Source organism: Rhinatrema bivittatum, chromosome 1 (assembly GCF_901001135.1).
Source record: "Rhinatrema bivittatum chromosome 1, aRhiBiv1.1, whole genome shotgun sequence".
NCBI lineage: Eukaryota > Metazoa > Chordata > Amphibia > Gymnophiona > Rhinatrematidae > Rhinatrema > Rhinatrema bivittatum.
Genome location: NC_042615.1, coordinates 420,241,131 through 420,258,692, shown reverse-complemented (window position 1 = coordinate 420,258,692; position 17,562 = coordinate 420,241,131). Strand labels below are relative to the sequence as shown.

The 17,562-nt window shown below is 45.3% G+C and overlaps 1 protein-coding gene across 2 annotated transcripts in view; it reads right to left on the bottom strand.

Annotated features, from left to right (window-relative positions):
* The window catches only part of FRMPD1 (FERM and PDZ domain containing 1), a 504,405-nt gene extending 490,493 nt beyond the window's left edge, over positions 1 to 13,912 (bottom strand). For both annotated transcript variants that reach the window (XM_029603113.1, XM_029603121.1), the window contains exon 1: positions 13,471 to 13,912. The gene's annotated coding sequence lies outside the window, so the exon portion shown is untranslated. The remainder of the gene's footprint in view (positions 1 to 13,470) is intronic.
* Between the last annotated feature and the right edge of the window lie 3,650 nt (positions 13,913 to 17,562).

Genomic DNA, 17,562 nt, shown 5'->3' with positions numbered 1-17,562 from the left:
CCACTCCCGGGCACTCCTCATATATAATTAAAAATTAGGCATTTATTTCTTAACCACTTCCCCAACCCAAAAAAAGATTTTTCATGAAAAAGGGCATTCAAAGTGCAGTCTTCTGAGCTAAAAATATCACTTATGTGCATTCCTGGAAACTCTCCGCATAGGGCCCAGAGACTCTGGAACTGTGAAGGAATTGTGGGTCTCCGGGCCAAAGCCTCAAAGCTCCAGGTACAGCAATGAACTGCTTCTGCGGGCCCTGGAAGAGGAAATCATTTAGGCCTGTGTAGAGAGAAAGAAGGAGGAGCATCTATTGCGTGAGAAGGAAGAAGGGTCCCATTGGCCGCTGCAGCCAGAAGAATGTGGAGAGAAAGAAAGTGTTAGCAGCAGGCAGACGACAGTCTCGCCAGCCCATGCTGCCAGTTGAAGACTCAGCATTGGCCCCATTAGCTGAAGAAGGAGAAGGAGGTCGATCTGCCGCGCGGATGGAAGGAGGAAGATACTGCAGCTGGTGGTATCAGGACAGGAGAGAAAGAATTAGTGAGCATGTGTGAATGGGGTGTGTGTGAGAGTGTGTGAATGGGCATTATCTATGTGTGGCCTTCCCTTGGCCTGGACTATGAATTACCCCTATGCTTGGGGTGGGGAGCACTACATGAGAAATTATATTCACCAATATGATTTACTTTCAGAGTAGAGGATGAGTCAGGGTCCCAATCACCCCAATACCACAATTCTGTGCCCTTCCCAAACACCTCTCACTTGTGGCATCAAGGACCAGTTAAAAACATCACACCAGAATAAAACAGTAATGAACACTTTTACTAGTATTGTGTAAGTAGACATTAAATCCAACCAGAACATTAAATGGGAAAAGTACAGGAGTGAAGTATAATATAAACTTGCAATTTTCTAATTTTAAATCAAGCAATACTGTTGTGCGTCCTGGACGCACTAGGCCTGCGCCCGGGCCTGCTTACCTCGCTCGTGCTCCAGCGGGTCCCAGTCCGACCTCTCACGCTGCCGCAGCCAGTTCCCTGCACCCGCAGCGCCTCATGGTGGCATCCCCAAGCCCTTCCTGGGCTTCAACCTCCCAGCACTCTTCCCAGCGTGGTTCAGCGTCCTCCTCAGCATCGGGCCCGCCCCTAGACGCACACGCGTGGACTGACAAGCCCTTTAAAGGCCCAGGGCGGGAAACTGCTCCGCGGTGCACAGAGATGACATCACAAAGCCCTAGTATTTAAGTGAGGGCCCGCTCCTCAGTCCCTTGCCTTGGCAATCGGGTCAACACTTCTGTGTGAGCTAGTTTGCCGTCCTCATTCCTGTGCTTGTTCTAGTGTTCCTGCCTTGCTCCTGTGTTCTGTGGTCCTTCCTGTGTTCCAGTGTCTGTTGCTGAGTTCCTGCGTCCTGAGTCCTGTTCCTCGTCTTGCTACCCAGGTAGTACCTTCTTGGACTGATACCCGGTACTGGCCTCGGCTTGTCAACCACGCTCAGACTGATCCTTGGAACTGACCTCTGCTTGCCTTTGACTACACTTGGACTGATCCCTGGAACTGACCCTTGCTTTGGCTGACCATTCTCGGACGGATAACCTGGCTCTGACTCTTGCGCTCCATTCAGACACTCTCTTCTCCTCCTGTGATCACCAGGCCTGCCTGCTTCAACACCACCCACGGCCTTCTTCGAGCTGGACCACTAGGTGCTGCTTATCCTACCCGGAGGACCTTCAGTTCCTGTCTTGTTCCAGTGGTCTCTGGTACTCTCGGTTCTGGTCTAGCTCACCTTTTCGCTGACAGCCGTGCACTCTTCTCCTGGTGGGCACACCTCTCCGTCATCTCTCCAGGAGACCCCCAGAGGCCCACCTAAGCCCAGGCAGTCCGGGAAACCAAGGGTTCAACCCACAGAGCTCCTGGACTGTTATTGGTGAAGTTCCTGTCAGCCTCTGTCTCCTTGTGTGCTCTGCCTCCTAGTGGCAGGCGCCCTCTGGGATCCCTCAGAGGGTCATACCAATCCTCCGCCAGGCCAAGGGTCCACCTCCAGTGCAACAAATACAAAATTAACACTGGGTATGGCCTGTTAGCTGGAGCAACCAAAATACTCACATGGATAGTAAAATAAATAAATAAATATAAATAAATATAGATAAATAAATAAATAAATAAATAAATAAGAAACGCTAATAGAGAAAGTTTGGGGGGAAGCAGTGATGTACACAGCTTTCAAAAATTGTCTTTACCCCTGAGAACTCAAAAATGGGGGTTGGGGGGGGGGGGGGGGGTTACACCCTGTCCCAAACACAAAATTGTTTGGAAAAGAAAACAATTAAGAAAATGAAGAAGTTCCTCTTGATGGTGGAGCTGGCTAGATGACAAACCAAATAGATGAGCACTGCAGTGTGTGAAAGGTCTCTCTCTCCTGCAGAGCTTCCCCAAATAGTTTACTTGGTATTAAACAGAAAGCGGACCTGCTTTTAGTCTCTTATAGAAAGACTATGGTCCACACAGTTTTTCTGTCCCAGCAAGGGTTTTATGCTTGACTTTGGCTAAAAAGCAGAATCAATTAAGATTAGATACTGTATTTGTGTCAAAAGGCAAGAAAATAAACATTCTCCCTCCTCTGCTAAGATACTTTCTGTGCATAGCTGAGATTACTTAACTCAGTCTCTTAGGAGGATGATCCAACCATGTGCTCCTGGGCCTGGATACCTCTGGAAAGGAAGTCTCTCAGTCTCTGTCCCTTGTTGTGATTTTACATGTAGCTCGGCTATGAAGCAAGAACAGCTTTCTGTCTATGTGTGTGTGTGTGAGTGTATTTGTGAGAGTATGTGAGTGAGCCTGTGTGGCCAGAAGAAGGTGGAGAGGAAGTGTCAGCAGCAGGCATTAGGGAATCTCGTCAGCCCATGCAGCCAGTTGAAGACACAGCATCAGCCCCAGCAGCTGAAGAAGAAGGAGGTCTACCTGCCACATGGATGGAAGGAAGAAGCTGCTGCAACTGGTGGGTTCAGAACTGGAGAGATAAAATGAGTGAGCATGTGTGAATGGGGTATGTGTGAGTGGGCATGTATGTAGGTGTGTGGGTAGGAGTATCAGGAGGTATATATGTGTGGGAGTGGGCATGTGTATGTGTCTGTGTGGGCATGTGTGTGTGTTGTGTGTGTGTCTGTGTGGGCATGTATCCACACTTCTGCCTATTCACTGTTGGATATTCACAAATATCCTGAACAGCTCAAGGAAGATTAATCACGTTGTATCTTAGCAATGAAATCCTCCAAGTCCTATGGCAAATTGCAGCTAGACACAGTTTGTCTCCCTCAGGCTTTCTGACGGAAAAGACTCCTGCTTCTCCCACCTTGTAATCTCTGGAGGGGGTTACAACTATATCCACCTTGTTGATCTGTGACTCTAGAGAAGCTCCAGCTCTAATGTGAACCAAGGCTATATATTCTATTCTAAACCTTGCCCAAAAGGTTGTAATAGGCTTTCACTCAGATAGACACCCTCTCTGCCCTCAGAATGAACCTCTTTCACTGGAACCTTCCCACCACCAGAATGACAAATCCTTACAGAACTTCCCTAAGAGGGAAAGTCACTCCTTTAATACAACAAATCCTCTTTACATTAACCTTTGCATGCACTCTCTGACTCACAGGGGTCACACTTACAAATATATATTATATTTGTGCACACAGCAGTGGTGCCAGCCAGAAATCCCTGCAACAAAGACACTTGGAAACCATATTGTAAAGCATGTTGGATATAGGTTTGGCCCTCAGAAAGTCATGAGTAAACAGAATTACAATATAGTAAACTTCCTATACCAAAACAACACTAACTGCCAGAACTCAAACAGTAATAACCCTACCTATGAAAAGGCAACCCTGTAAATATTTCACCAGGTCCTAAACCACCAATACACTTCCTATTAGGAAAACAGAACAAGTTAGGCTGCTCTAGATCCTTATGCAGAAACTACGCACTGGCAGGATACCTCACTTCAGTCACAAATGCAGAACACAGATAGGCCCTCACCAAATACAGAATAAAAATACTATAAAGTATAAATAGAATGTTGCATCCATCGGTCGCAGATGGCTACGGCCGCTCTGCCTCGCCTCTTTTTTGCCTTTCTCCTCCTCCATGGGTAAGATGGCTGCCTCCGGTGCTGAGTACCGAAATCCTCGGTGTCTCCAACTCAGCATGGGTGTCCCCGTCCGCCATGCTCCTTCCCGTGGCCTCCTAGGGCACGCGTGCGCACGCTGCCTACGCTTATCTACACTTCATGGCGGGAACCTCGGGGGCATCCCCACTGAATGACATTAATACCGCCAGGTATTTTAGCCTCTGCTCCGCTCCTAATGAACGAGTTAGCAAGGACTTCAGTTTAGCTACTCTGACCACTCTAAGCTGCTCGCTTAGATTCCTCGCTACCATCCGGGGTATCTCGCTCCTGAAGAAACTCTGGGCTCCAGCTCCTTGGGGGCCTCTCGCTTCCAACTACCCTTTGGGGTTTCTATTAATTTAGACAACCACTCCTCAGGGGTCTCTCTTCTCTTTTCAGGATTATCTGTGCTTCCAGGTACTCGCTCCTCGAGGGCCTATCCAGCTCAGTATATCCTGCACCACAGACCTCGGGTCCCACCTTCATCATCTACCAGGAGGATTCCAGCACTACTCTTCAGTGAGTACCTCTATGATCCAGCTCTCCATTTCCACCCACCAGGTTCGGCTTATCCCACTCTGCAGAACACTACCAACCTTGTACATCTGGATGAGAGTTCTACATCTGAGACTGTCTGAACATATTGGCACCTTGCTGGACTTCAGTGCCATCTCTTCCTGCACAATTACCATCTATCTACAGCAGTACAATAAAGCTTTTCAACTCCAGTGTCTGCTCTCTGAGTCTAGCCTATTGCTTTGGTTCCCCATGGAGCCCCTCCCCGTGGGAGGAGTCATCGCCACTGCGACTAAGAGTCCACACTATGCCTCAAACCCAACATAGAAATGTGCAGACAGAAACCACTACAAGCCAGACTCATATACAGTGCAATAAGGCCAAAAGAGAAACATCACCATTCCTTATAAAACAAAATCAAGAAATATAAATCATCAATCCTATACTAATAAAAAGAATATTTAAAACAGCTTATGAATAGAACTAATAAATAAAAATAAGGATAAAAATTACTTTAAACATTTCCCAAAGTCACTTAAATATTTCAAAACAGCAGACATATCAAAAAACACCAATAATTAAAACTAATAGGGATAACAAAATTTTTTCCCATGCTCCACACCTGAGAACTTCTGATTTCTAATTACCTTCTTAGTGTTTGGGTACTTGCCAGGTTCTTATTTCTTGGATTGGCCACTGTTGGAAACAGGATGCTGGGCTTGATGGACCCTTGGTCTGACCCAGCATGGCATGTTCTTATGTTCTTATTGTTGTGGATTAATGGGGTGGGGGGTGGAGGTAGGAACCTACAATCTTACTCCTCTCTCATATACACATACATGTTTATTAACACACACATACACACACCACCATTCACACACATGCCCCCTTTCCCACTTACCTCCCATTTCTCTCGCACACCCCTTTTCTTCCCTAATTTTCCCTCACTCATACCCCTCCCCTTCCCTCTCAGTCACAATCCACCATCTGACTCACCCCTTGCCCCAGGTCATCATCTTCTTCTTCTTCCTGCTGGCCCAGTGCAGGAAGCCTACCGGCAGGTCACCATCAGGTCTACCACCGGTCCTCGGTATCTCGCCACTGAGTGCCACTGCAAGGGTGCTCGTCTCACTGGCAGGGTGTGGGAACCCTGTCAGCATGTCATTAAATGCACTGCCATGCAGGTCCTCTTCTCGCTGGCAAGGTGTGGGAAGCCTGCCAATGCATCACCAAATGACATGGCTGTGCAGGCCTCTTCTCGCTGGCATGATGTGAGAACCCCACCAGCAGATCACCAAAGGGCACCACCGCGCAGGGCCTCTTCTCCCTGGTGGGGTGTGGGAACTCCAGTAGTATATATTCAACTGGCAACATGGCACAGGTCTTTCTGCTGGCAGGATGTGGGAACCTTACCAGCTTTTTATCTAATTCCCACTACTGGTATTTGGATGCAGGTCCAAAAGACAGTGAGGTGGCAACTGTGGGGGTATTTTGAAGAGTACTTGCTGTTGCCCCCAAACGTTGTCACCTGAGGTGGCTGCCTCACCCTAATTACAGCACCACCCCGCACACAGGCAACACTAACCAGAGTAATTCCTTGGGTTTAAACAACCGCCTGTGGTCTTATGTCAAGAGCTAGAGCTCTAACAAAATAAAACCCTGAGCTATTCAGACCCTACTTGCAACAGTTTTCTGATGGTGCCCACTGCCTGACTGAATCTGAGTGAGGAAGCAGTAAAACCTTCAGCTTTCCATGACTACCGAGGACACCTGCCACCTTCCTGCAGTTGTTCCTTCTAGGACAATATTGGGACACCAAGATGTCCTCTACGAGGTCCTCTCCTCCTGCCAGGTAAGGTACATTTTCTGTCATACAGCCATCAGTCTTCGAAATCTGGAAAGAATAGGAGCTGGATGTATATTTTATGATTCCTTCTTATACAACTTATTTTTAGTATGGAAACAGAGTTATGGGGAAATGTATGGCAATCATGCATAAGTAGTACTTGTATGCTAAATTACATGTGGTTCCATTTTTGCGTTTTGCAGAAATAAGAGGGAGCAGGCAACATCCTGCCACTCATCCTGGTCAGTGTTAAGGCACCCTTATTGAGGATTACTGGAAGGATAATAACCCCAACCAGAATGTGCCCCAATACCAAGAGGAGGGCACAGATGGGTGCTTCATCTCAGAGATCCAGCTTTGAAAAAGCTCGCTTCACAATGGTACTGAGTATAAATTATTATGAATATTATTAAGCTAGATTGAGTAAATGTGAATCGGTTATTTACTTTTTCAGATAATAGAAGAACTAGGGGGGCACTCCATGAAGTTAGCAAGTAGCACATTTAAAACTAATCAAAGAAAATTCTTTTTCACTCAACGCACAATTAAGCTCTGGAATTTGTTGCCAGAGGATGTGCTTAGTGCAGTTAGTGTAGCTGGATTCAAAAACGTTTTGGATAAGTTCTTGGAGGAGAAATCCATTAACTGCTATTAATCAAGTTGTCTTAGAGAATAGCCACTGCTATTACTGGCATCAGTAGCATGGGATCTACTTAGTGTTTGGGTACTTTCCAGGTTCTTGTGGCCTGGTTTGGCCTTTGTTGGAAACAGGATGCTGGGCTTGATGGACCCTTGGTCTGACTCAGTATGGCAATGTCTTTTGTTCTTATTAGAGTTGTGAATCGTGTGATCGATCGTCTTAAAGATCGATTTTGGCTGGGGGGGGAGGGAATCGGATCGTCGCGGTTTTGTTTTTTTAAATATCGTGTAAATCGTAAATCGGGGGAGGGCGGGAAAACCGGCACACTAAAACAACCCTAAAACCCACCCCGACCCTTTAAAATAAATCCCCCACCCTCCCGAACCCCCCCAAAATGTCTTAAATTACCTGGGGTCCAGTGGGGGGTCCCGGTGTGATCTTCCACTCTCGGGCCACGGGTGCGTTGATAGAAATGGCGCCGGCGCTACCTTTGCCACAGGGCAAAGGTAGCGCCGGCGCCATTTTGGTTCCTGTCCCCCGACGTCACGAGCGTAGGAGATCGCTCCCCGACCCCCGCTGGACCCCCAGGGACTTTTGGCCAGCTTGGGGGGGCCTCCTGACCCCCACAAGACTTGCCAAAAGTCCAGCGGGGTCCGGGAACGACCTACTGCACTTGAATCGTGTTGCTGTATTGCAAAATGGCGCCGGCCATATGGCCGGCGCCATTTTGCAATACAGCCCGAGTATTGGACGATATTTTAAATCGTCAAAAAACGATTCACATCCCTAGTTCTTATGGAGTATGTAAATACTATGACCAGAGGAAAGAACACCAAGGGAAACAGATATTGTGCACAATAGTCCAGGGCCCAAGACAAATATGCAGGAATAAAGTTGAACAAGAATTAAAATTAGAAAGAAAACATTGTTCCTAGGTGGAGCCTCGGGAGAAGAAGAGACAAAGCTCCACCAAAACTGGTCATACCTTGGGGCCCAGAAAATGCAGGAAATTACAGAGCCCAAAGAGTTGACCAATGATGAGCAACCAGAATGTTAGGTCCATGCAGAAAACAGAGGGAGCCACACCGGTGAACTACACAAGCTCTAGAGAAAACTACAGGAAGTGGAGAGCTAGCAGGAGTAGGAGGAGGAACAAGGATAATGGGTTCTAAACTAGGCTTAAGAATCTGGAAAATCCAGATGCCTGGGACTCCTGGAGGCTCTCTCATAGTAGGTGTAGGCGAACACCTCATCACAGGGTGCCTGTTGGAAGGAGTGGGAGATACTAATGGAGCATTTATAACGGCACTTCCTTCTGGAAGATCTGAATATCTATTTTCTTTCTGCAGAACATCTCCTGACCTACTCCTGGGGGAATTCTGCACTATTGCGGAATGCAGAATTTGCTTAGAATTCCCCTCCTGCGCAGAATTGTCTTTTTTCCTGCAGAATTTGGAGATTCTTAGTGGGCCATGAGCATAGCCCATATCGCTTGTGGCCAAGTCGAGGAAGGCCTGGCAGCCATGAGCAGAGCCCATCCCACTTGCAGTTAAAGATGCTAGAGGTCCCATTGGGTTGCGAGCAGACCCAATGGGACCTGTCAAGGAAGTCAAGGAAGTCAAGGAAGTCCTGATGGCCACAAGCAGAGCCCATCCCACATGCAGCTTAAGCTTATGGAGGCCCTATGTGTCTGTGATTTGTAGCCTATGTGCCTGAGTGAGAGAGTGTGTGTGTTAGGAGAGGGAGCTCATGTGAAGGGATGTGTGTGTGAGAGAAAGAGTCTATGTGCAGGAGTGTGTGATTGTGCAAGACAACGAAGAAGCCTGTGAGAGTATGTGGGTGTGAATGTGTGAGAGAGAGAGAATGTGTGAGAGGGTGTGTATGTGTATATATCTGTGTGTGTGTGTGAGAGAGATAGAGGGAGCCTATGTGAGGGTGTGTGTGTGTGTGTGCAAGAAAGAGAGGGAGCCTATGTGAGGGTGTGTGTGTGTGTGTGTGCAAGAGAGACAGGGAGCCTGTGCGAGGGCGTGTATTTGTGAGAGAGAGGGAGCCTGTGTGATGGGTGTGTGTGTGTGTGCATGCATGTTGAAGAAAGAGAGGGAGCCTTTGAAGGAGTGTGTGAGAGAAGGACAGAGGGAGCCTATGTGAGGGGGTGTATAAGTGTGAAAAAGAAAGGGAGCTTGTATGTGTGTGAGAGAGAGAGGGGAACAGAGGGAACCTGTTTGAAGGTGTATGAGAGAGTAGGACAAAGGGAGCTTGTGTGAAGAGCAGTATGAGAGAGTGGTCAAACTCTGGGAGTAGAGGGCTAGGGGTGAAGATAGTGGAAGGGGTTGAGCCTGGAGGGGGGAGGGGGAGAGATAGTGGAGAGCGGAGGAGTTAGAGCTTGAGAGGGCAGAGTGAAAGGGGCAAGCCTGGATTTGCCAATAGGCACACTAAGCCTGTGGCTAGGGCAGCAGAAACCTGGGGGGCAGGGCAGCAGGCTGGCTGAAGATTTGCTGCTTTTCATTTGTGCTGAATCTCACTCAGCAGAGAAGAGCCCTCTCTTTCCTGATCCAGGGCCTTACTTCCAGGCAGCAAGGAACAAGAGAACCTGCAGCAGACAGATCAAAGGAGGATCATTTTGGGGAGACTAAGAGTTGCTGAATATAGATCATTGGAGGGTAGAAAAAGAAGCTGGGGGGGGGGGGGGGTTGGCTAGGAGGTGTAGGTCTGTGTATGAGGAAGAAAGGACTGTGTGTGTGTGTGTGTATGTCATATTGGGTGGGATGTTAGAAAGGGGATGCAAGGAAGAACAGGACTGCCGCATGGTAGGGAGGGTCACCTTTCTCCTCTCCTCTCTACCCACTGCAATTAAAGTCCTCCCTCCCTTGATCTTGGATCCTCTCTCCCAGATGCTGGAACCTCCCTTCCTCCCTTCCTACCTCTGCCTTCTCTCCAGATCCTGAAACCCATTCCTGACCCTTCCTACTCCATCCTCCCGTTCCTCAATCCAAGATCCTTCCTCTCGTTCTCTCCTCGTACCCATCACAGATTCCTAATCTTCCACATCTCCCATCTTCCCCTTTCACTGTCCTCCCAGTTTGTCCTCACCCCACTCCTGATCCCTTTCGCTCCCCAGCCCTGTCTCCTCCCTTTACTGATACTTGAGATCACTTTTCTTCACCCAATAAAAATAATATAAAATTATTCTAATCACAGAGTACAACTATCCTGCTTTTAGAATGTAATATAAAAGATGTTTGCCAATTTGCTTCTGAATTTTTAATTTTTTGCCACAACAGAATCTACCTCTAGGGCCTTGGACCTTCTGCTTCCTGTTGACCAACCACGATGGAGGATGGAGGGGTTGGGTGAAAAGGGGCGACGGCACCAAAATCCTAAATCTGTCACTGAAAAGGGGTCTTGCCAGGGGACTAGGGAGAGAGATGGAAGAGAGACTCTTACAGTGAACTTCTAGCGAAATTCTGTTGAAAATATTTAAAACTTGTATCTTTGTGTAATAACTTTTCTGTATTACATTATAAATTATTTACTCAAAGACTGTGATGTATATTGTGTTATTCTAACCAACATAAAGTATGCAGAATTTTGAAATTTTATGCGCAGAATTCCCACAAGTGTACTGATTATATGTTTTTATGACAGCTGATATTTGGGGGGTTTTCCATTATTCTCTCTCCAGAGGCCAAAAAGAAATTGGGTATATCAAGCCCTACATTATCATCAGGAAAAAAATATACAGCTAGAAAAGTTTCTTAAATATTCAAGTTTAAGTTATAAATAGGGACCTTCATTTTCAGTTTTTAATTTTATTTTTCCTGGGAATTTATCAGGGTTTATTACAACAAGAACAAAAAATGAAACAACATGTCGTTTTTTCCCATTTTTATTTTTGTTGTAATAAAACCTGATTAATTCTTGGGAAAAAATAAAATTAAAATTAAAAACGAAGGTCCCTGGTTATGTAGTTTATGGCCTTTGTTAAAAAAAAATCATAATACATGTTTATAACACTAGCAGCTATCCTGGACAAACTGGAATTTGTCTATTTATTTATTTCCAATTGATATTCTGCTTTTCCTTGGAAAGGTGCAAGGTGGATTACAAAGAAAAGTTTGAACTGGAGTACACATATCTTGGGATGGGGACATAAGAACATAAAACTGGGAGTTAAACAAAGCAAAATAGTACAGGGAGTACAGTATCTTCATAAGTTACCCTAATACCCTGTTCACAAGAATTCTAACATCTCCACTGACTAGGATTCTGCTCATTGGCTCTAACTGGTGCTAAACCAGTTTCCTCTGGACACCTTCTGACAGCTTTACCAATTGGTTCCATGTCATAAAGAAACAGCTTAATCCAATCCTGCTTTTATGAAACAAAAGCAGGATCTGCAGGTGATCTTAAGGTGACCAAATGGTTGGATAAGGTGATGGCAAAAGTCAGGAAGATGCTTGGCTGCATAGTGAGAGGCATGGTTAGCAGAAAAAAGGAGGTGCTATTACTCCCGTATAGGTCCCTGGGGAGACCTCATTTGGAATACTGGGTACAATCGTGGAGACCGCATCTTCAAAAGGAGTTGTCCATAGGGTGGCTACTACAATGATCAGTGGTCTTTGTTGTAAAGCATACTGAAACATATCTAAACATGTATATCCTAGAGGAAAGGCGAGATAGGGGAGATAAGATATAGCCTTTTAAAATAAATACCTCCAAATATTTTTCAGCTGAAAGGATGCTCTGGAATGAGGGGATAAAGGTGGAAGAGATTGGAAAGGAGTAATCTAATGAAATATTTCTTTACAGAGAGGGTAATGAATGCATGGAAAAGCCTCCTGATGAGGTAGTGGAGACAAGGACAGAATCTGAATTCAAGAAAGAAGGGGACAAACACAGGGGATCTCTGAGGGTGTGGTAGGGATTGTAGAGCTGAGCAGTTGGTGTGGAAGGGCTGGCTAGGTAGGCAGTATGGATTTTTTTCCTGTTGTCATGATTCTATATTACTCTTCTGCATGCATAGTATTTGTAGTTCTGCTTTTTTTTTATGTTTTATGCATGCAATAGGGTAAAACCAGGACTGGATTAGCCTGTTCCTTATGACGTGGAAGGAGTTGGCTTCCCTACCCTCTGATGACCCCTATTGTAGAAATTCCCATTCTACTACATTTTCTAAATGCAAACTCTCCAGCTCTACAGTCACATGAAAAAGAAAGCTGTGAGGTCTGGAAAGCTATACTACAACATTATTTTTTGTTGGTCTTTTAAAATGTATCAGAGCCTTCTAAAACTGCAGTTCATATCACATGTAGTGATAGATTAATGTAACTGTAAAAGAAATGATGTATTGAGTGGCGCAAACATTATGCAACTGTACCCAGCAGCTAAAATACATACAATATCTGACTGCTGGCAGAGGTCATTGCCTGAATATTTTATAAGATAATAAATCATGCTCATAATACACTGTACTTCAAATGCAGGCTTGCATTTCTTTGGCTATTTCTGGGTATGCTGCTTGTCTTTTGTGTCATTCAATATTGTGCTAACCTTTAACAACAGAGATCCACCTTGCAGTGTTAAGGACAAAAGGAATTGGAAAAAAAAAGATGGATAATCTTCAGTTCAGTCACCAGTAACACTTAATATTTTGTATACCATGTGCACTGTACTCTTACGGAGAAGCTACACAAATCAATTTTTTTAAAACTCTAGGCAAAGAAGTTGCAAAGTATAAGAAACATTACAGGAGATTAATCCCAACATGCACATCATCTTATATCTTTTCTATCTCATAAATGATCAAACTTTTTGTACTATACTTTTTTCCTGATATTAGATGCTGAATGTTGTACATAACATGCAAACACATGTACAGGGGAATAGTTATTAAAATGTTAGGAAAAATCACTAACATGGAAGGCACACCTATATAACAGCACTAGCAGATATTTTTGAGCCTTTAATTTATTTAGGAATAGCGTTCAGCTGTAAATAAAACTTGCAGATGCACTGCTTCTTCAACGAGTAAACCAAAGTATGCATTTTTTTTTCATAAACAATGCATGCAAAAACGTACAGAAATGCAAACATTGGGGAATGTCTCCAGCTAATTATTTCCTGAGCCATGCAAGATCTACTCCCATGGGTGAATGCATGTCACAGCCAGGGCTGTACAGTCTCACATTTACCATCCTGCCAGCTGCAAACGTGCCCCAGCCTCGCCAAGGCTCGCTGACCCAAGAAAAACAAGGCAGCACACGTGGCCTCTTACATGTAAACAGCAGAAAAGAAAGCGCCAAAATGAAACATTTACCTTTCATGTGAACTGCGACCGACTCCACAATCTGCTCCAAAACATGCTGGGATCTCTCCCGGAGGAAAGTCGGCAGTGGTGAGAGAGGGCGGACTACTTGGCCCAAATGTATACAAGTCAGTCCATGAACTCTTCACTTGCTCCAAATCTTTTGTTAACAGAATGTGTTGAAAAGTAACTCAGAGGCAGGAGTGTAGATGAGGCCAACTAGAAAGAGATGGAGCAGAGAGAGACAAACATTTCCGTTTCTTTGCCGATGTGTGCATCTCTCTCTCTCTCTCTCTCTCTCTCTTTCGCTCTTTGTGCCTCCTGTCAAAGACAAACTCTGTGCCTTGGAAGATTCAGAGAGCGAGCGTCCATCCTGTAGGGCATGTGAGGAGAAACTGCTAATGACAAGCAGAGCCGGCAGGGGTGAAGTCAAGAGCAATCGTCAAATGAGGAGGATCCGAGCTGTTACTTAGAAGGAAAGAGGGAGGAGGGAGGAGAGAAGGTCTTCTGTTCTCCACCCCCTGCATTTATAAACCTCCCGCTCCCTCTTTCTCTCTGTACTGTACTGCTACTCTGTATCTTCGTCCGCTTAGCAATGCCCAACAGTCCTGGAAACTCACCAGATCATGTGTTGTAAGCTCCCTTCCATACTCAAAATAGAGCAGAAGCAGAGAAAATATGACAATCATTACATTCAAGGGGGCGAAATGGCAAGGGAAAAGAAACAAATGAATCTACACTACTTTTTAAATCCCCTGGGCGTGACGCTTAGGGCAGTGCCTAGTATAACTGCATGTGCCTAGCTCTGAGCCAGCAGTTTCCTCCTGCTATTATGTATTTCCAGCTCAGAGGAGAGATCTGGCACCAGGAGCCTTCATTTACAACTATCCAGGGATTTCCCCCCCCCCCCCTCCCCCATTTCATATCCCTTCCCTCCATACCTAGTCTGGTCATTACAGCGACAATCCTGGGCTCTTTCCAGGACCCTATATCATCAGGTCACTAGGTGTCATGACTGCCCCCCCCCCCCCCCCTCAGTCACCCCAATGGGAGCACAAGGTCCAATTTGGGGATCAAATCAGGGCCCTTCTGCATTGCTGTGCGCAGCACTTGCTGCCCAAGCTCCAGATCAGACTTCCAGGGACATGAACTAACCTAGGAGGGCAGCACCTTATTTATGTTGACTGTTCAGAAGATTTGCACTGCAGAGAAGAGTCAGTACAAACCCAGAGTGCAACAATCACACTGGAACAACACTTCACAGAAACAACATTAAAAATGACACATGATCTGGGTCTCTCTGAATTAATGCCTTTTTCTTTGTTGTTTGAATTTATTTTAAACCACCTTATTGCTGTTTTTATCCTGGTTTACTTATTCAAGTTGATTCTTGTATAATATTAAAAGTAAATATTAAAAAGTAGCAGGATCAGTTGAAAAAGCTTTTGTTTGGTTTGAACAGGAGATTTCTTCTCTGGATTTATTTGCGCATGCTGGTATGTCTCTTTTAATTTAGCTAAATTATAGTCATTTTTACAATTCTTGTAAATTTTAGAAATGTTTTATTAAGAAGAAAATATTGTGCAATGCTGGCCCAGCAGTAATAGAGGACAGGACAAGCTGCAACGCCTAATCCTGGTTCCTCTCTCCCTATCCTTCTCCTTCTCTGTGCCAGGAGGTGCTTCTTATCCTTGCAGCCTCTTCTGATGCACGACTCCAGTCTCAGGCGTTCGAACCCCGTGGCACTGGCAGGGGCTGTGCACACTTTGTATCACAGGTCTGAAGCCATGTGACAGCGGAGACTGCTCCAGATGAAACGCTACTGTTGCCCTGCTGACAGAGGGTAGAAAAGCAGAATGAGGACTGGGAGGGAAAGGGAAAAAGCATTGAGGAGGGAGAGGGGCACACAATTAAATGCCCCTTCCCCATCATTAGGTCTGGTAGAGAAAGAAGAAGGAATTGCAGAGCCAGTTCTTCCATTAGGCAAACAAATTAGTCACCCAGGATGCCAAAATTTGAGAGAGAGGGAGAGGACGCAAAAAGCCTGGAAATCTCCAGATGCTGGGACGTCTGGGATGCCTGATTTATTATGTATCTGGATTGTAATCTGCTGAGATTTGTGGATCAGTGGAATATATATCTCAGTGGAATGTGATTTTTCTAAATAAATAAATAAATGAGGCCCAGCACCACATGAGAGAAGGGAACGGGTGCTGAATAGATGTGGGCTGGGTGAGCGGGGAGGTTATGGAGAGAGATGGAGGATTCAGGGCAGGTTGGGGGGGGGGGGGAGTGAAAGAGGAAACAGGGCACTGCAAAAAAAGAGGACAAAGAGATTAGGATGGCACTGATGTGCGGCATAGGGACAGTTAAAGGAGGTTGCTGGGGAGAGAATAAGAGAGGAGAGATGCTGGACAGTAGGATCGAGAGAAGGGATGCCAGGCACTGTGGACAGGGGCAAAGGGAGGGAGGTGCAGAGGGTGAGAGCTGGATGCTGAGCGGGGTGAAAGCTGTGCCAGAGCTGCTGATAATAGGCAGGTGTGTAAGGAGGAGTGTGCAAGACTGAAGGTACAACTGGGGTGCCTACTACCCTTGCACCTGCCAGAGGCGTACTGGAGGTATCCAGCACCCAGGGGCCAATGCATTTGTGCTGCCTCCCCTGCGCCCCCCACCCATCCTCCTCCTTGTACAAATGCTTACGGTCACAGAAAGTCACATTGATACAAACCCCAGAAAAGAAATGAACTGACAGACCGTTGTGAGCTGCCTATGGGGCAAAAGCTGCCCTGCCTGCAGACAGGCCGCCAACAGGTGTGACAATGCCCCTTCTCTCTGTGGTACTGCAAACCAACAAAAATAGCCTCTGAAAAAAAAAATGAGACTGAGAGTCAAGGACTGTGATGTAAAATATCTAAATTCTTCCAAAATGTCCAATTTTTTTACTTCTGACCATCAAGAGGAAAAAAATTGGAAAAACCATTCCAAATGTGTCCTTTTTCCAGCCCTGCACACATCACTGCAGCCTGATTACAGCACCCTGCCTGTCCCTTTACCAAATACAGAATAACTGACCCCAAATTAGAAAGAGAAACATGGAGACAAAATCTGAACTGAAAACCCCAAAAGCCAGATTCTGCCTGCAGTATAACACCAGAGAAATAAAAACAATTGCACTTTCCCTATACTTGAAAAAACAGAAATATTCAGAGGCACATTTCCCAAAAATGACAGATAAAATTAAATTCTTCCCACTTCCCATCTCCCCCACTCTCCTATCCTCCCAGGCACCAGCAGTCTTGCTCCCTAGCCCCTCTCCTCTCCTAGCCAGACTTATATGCAGTGCAATAATGCAAAAACAGAAACATCACCATTCCTCATAAAACAAAATCAAAAAATATAAATCCATTATAATAGTAAACCATGCTAATAAAAATCAGTATTTCAAAACAGGTAACAGAGCATCTAATAAATGAGAACAATACGAATTTTTTAAAAACCTGTAAGCATTTCAAAAAAATCTATAAAGTATTTCAATATCATAAAACTAATAGTGATAAAAAAAAAATGTCCCCCTCTCCATACCTGAGAAGTTTTGATTTTCAGTCACCCTGAGATTGTCCTGGATTAGTGGAGAGGAGATTGAGGGGTGCAGAGAACACATAAACTTCTCCTCTCTCTCTCACACACACACATACGCGCACACACACAACCCTTCTACCCTCTCGCCTTCTTACTCCCACTTCTTCACTCCCCCCTTGCGCGCGCCGACCCTGGATTTTATAACATGCGTGCGGCAGCGTGCGCATGTTATAAAATCGGGCATAGATTTGTTCACGCCGGGTTGCACGAACAAATCTGCGCCCGCGCGCAGGTTTTAAAATCTGCCCCTGTATGTAGTGCACCTATGGAAAAACAGAAATATAAAGTATCAATCATAATAGTAAAACCATACTAATAAAAATAATTCATATTTTCATAACAGCTGATGAAAAGAACATCCAACATTTAAAAACACATATATATATTTTTTAAATTTCCCAAACACCAATAAAGTATTTCAAAACATCACACAGATCAAATAACATTCAATTATTTAAAATCAAT